The sequence below is a fragment of the Suncus etruscus genome, chromosome 2 (genome assembly GCF_024139225.1).
Source record: "Suncus etruscus isolate mSunEtr1 chromosome 2, mSunEtr1.pri.cur, whole genome shotgun sequence".
In the NCBI taxonomy this organism is placed as follows: domain Eukaryota; kingdom Metazoa; phylum Chordata; class Mammalia; order Eulipotyphla; family Soricidae; genus Suncus; species Suncus etruscus.
This window is the reverse complement of record NC_064849.1, coordinates 52,504,041-52,507,197: the sequence shown is the minus strand read 5'-3', so window position 1 is coordinate 52,507,197 and position 3,157 is coordinate 52,504,041. Positions and strand designations below refer to the sequence as shown.

Here is a 3,157-nt window from a genome sequence, read left to right as displayed (position 1 = left end):
TGGAGAGTGCAGTTTCCTCCTTGAAGATGTCTGTAGTCTCAATGTCCTGGAGTGTTTTGCCTATGTGTTGTTCTATATATCTTATGGTTTTGGGGCTGATATCGAGGTCTTTAATCCATTTGGATTTTACCTTTGTACATGATGTTAGCTGGGGGTCTAAGTTCAATTTTTTGCAAGTGGCTATCCAGTTGTGCCAACACCACTTGTTGAAGAGGCTTTCCCTGCTCCATTTAGTATTTCCTGCTCCTTTATCAAAAATTAGGTGATTGTATGTCTGGGGAACATTTTCTGAGTATTCAAGCCTATTCCACTGATCTGAGGGCCTGTCCTTATTCCAATACCATGCTGTTTTGATAACTATTGCTTTGTAGTAAAGTTTAAAGTTGGGGAAAGTAATTCCTCCCATATTCTTTTTCCCAATGATTGAAAAATATGGAATGCTTCACGAATTTGCATGTCATCCTTGCGCAGGGGCCATGCTAATCTTCTCTGTATCATTCCAATTTTAGTATATGTGCTGCCGAAGCGAGCACAGGAGTAGAGATTCTCAATAACCCAGCACATACTTTGCCATTTAAGCTCATCACGAACATAGTCTACTTGATTCTGTTGAGTATAAACCTCCTATTTTTATATTTTTCTTTTGCACAAGTAGTCTGTTTTGTTTGTTTGTTTCTTTGCTTGGTTTTTGGGTCACACCCAGCAATGCTCAGGGGTTTCTCCTGGCTCTATGCTCAGAAATCACTCCTGGCATGCTCGGGGGACCATATGGGATGCCGGGATTTGAACCACCGACCTTCTGCATGCAAGGCAAATGCATTACCTCCATACTATCTCTCCGGCCCCTGCACAAGTAGTCTGTAACTAGCAGTGAATAGTGTGGTAGGAGGAAGATTTGGGCTACTCCAAGATTAGGAATGACTATAGGCTTTATGCTCAGGGATCCTCCCGGTGGTGCTCAGGGAAATATATGTGGAATCAAGGATGAAATTACAGTTATCACAAGCAAAGCAGGTACCTTAACCTTTATACTACGTCTCTGGGCTTATTTTTTACTTTTTAAAGACATTTCTATATTACTGCACCAATTGGCATCAAGTTCCATTCTCACAATTAGTGTAGCAGAGTTCCTTTCTCTCTGTAACCTCATCAATACTTGTTTCCATCCTTTTCATATACATCATTCTCTGCAGTGTGAGGTAATATCTCATAGTTTTGATTTTCAGTTTTCCAATAAAAGGTGATGCTAGACTTTTTTTCAAATATCTGTGCCATCTGTGTGACTTGTTTGGGGAAGAATCAATTTGGAGCTTTTATCCCTTTTTAAAGATTGGGTTGTGGGCCAGAATGATAGCACAGTGTGTAGGGTGTTTTCACTTTGCATGTGGCCAGGTTCGATTTCCTCGGCATTCCCAATGATCCCTGAGCCTGCAAGAAATGAGTTCTGAGTGCAAAGTCACAAGTAACCCCTAGGAACTACCTGATGTGTCCCCCCCCAAAAAACAAAGCAAGATTTAATTGTTTTTTGTATGTAGTGAAGTTGTGTGTATTCCTCACATCTCTTGGTTACCAGCCCCTTGTCAGGCATATGATGTACAAATAAATGCCTTCATTTGATTGCTGTATTGCCTGATTGTGTTTGTGATGTGCTATGTTTGATATAATCTCATTTGTTTATTTTTGCTATGATTACTTTACCAAAGGAGACGAGTCTCCAAATATATCTCTAATATTGATATCCTACATTGTATCTCCTGTGCTTTCTTCTGTGTAATTTTATGGTTTCATTAATCTGTATTTTATTTTCACATTACACCATTGTTTAATTTATCTAACATACTAAGGCTTCAATGAATACTTGTTGAATGAGCAGCAATAAATTTAATATTTTTAAATGAAGGTACAAACTGTGTTTAAAAATTCTTTTGATAGGGTACTGAAGCAATAGCACCATAGACACAGCACTTGCCTTGCATATAGATGACCTGGCTTCAATCTCTGGCATCCTATATGGTTTCCTGAGCCTGTCAGTCTAATTTCTGAGCATAAAGGCAAGAGTAACCCCTGAACACTGCCAGGTGTGGCCCAAAAAACCAAAGAAAAATCTTTGTTTTAAAATAAGCCTCTCAAAATGTCTTCTTAAATGTCTCTTAAATGTCTTCCTTATCCATATCTTGCAACTTGAATCAAGTTTTTATATGAGGTGGTTGAGACCACACCCAGTGCTCAAGTGTGTGTGCAGACACACACCATAATCCCTTTGCAATCTCTGAGCCCAATGAAATCCTTAGCTAGCTGGCCAGTTTCTATAGTTAGCCAACAAGATATTATTAGAACAGTTACAAACTTTGCTTCCTTCTTCTGTTGTAGAAACCTTAATATCAAATGTGCTACTGAGTCTTCATTTTTACCAATAAGCTTCCAAAGACTTGCAAGCCCCCCCTAAAGACTATTTCAGAACCATCTCTGATGGATTAGTACTCCAGAAGAGGATTTCTGGTCTGCTTTCAAATGATTCTGATACTTCTCATTTTTCATCATTTTCATTTTATGCTGTTTGTTACTTTATCAACAAATAGTATACTCATTTCAACTGAGTATGGAGAGGTTCTAGGATAAAAAACTTATAAAAATCAGGTACAGTAATGAAGTCATGGATAGTTCTTGGAATTTGCTAAAGTGAAATGCTACATCAACATAAGTGCATCATCTTTGCCATATAAAATCATTATCATAAAGTAATCATGATTTAAAAAACTATAATTGAATCATTATTCCTTCCAAAAGATCAGAATTCTGAGAATACTTCTCAGAAGCTCTCAAACTTAATATGGTGCAGAAAATATTGCAATGAGTTCTCAAGAGTGAGAAATAAAAAACAGTTGTGCCATTCTTTCATTATGCTTTTTAATCATTTCATTATTCATCATCATATAGTACTTGTGGGTAGTGAAGAATATAGTCAGAGGGGAATGTATCCATTAGCATAATGGTAGTTAGAAAAGAATAAAGGAAAAACAAAGAAGTATAAGTCAGTCAATTCTCATATTTATTTTTAAGAACTATATTTTGCTTTCTTAAAACAAATACAATAAAGCAAGAACTTAAAAAATTCAAATATGAATTTACACCATAGTTAGGTAAAAACAATTCATAG

General features: G+C 36.7%; 1 non-coding gene across 1 annotated transcript; it reads right to left on the bottom strand.

The window, feature by feature from the left end:
* Window positions 1-426: 426 nt before the first annotated feature.
* LOC126003034 (U6 spliceosomal RNA) lies at window positions 427-533 on the bottom strand. Its single transcript, XR_007493578.1, has one exon. It is a non-coding gene; the product is annotated as a U6 spliceosomal RNA (small nuclear RNA).
* Between the last annotated feature and the right edge of the window lie 2,624 nt (window positions 534-3,157).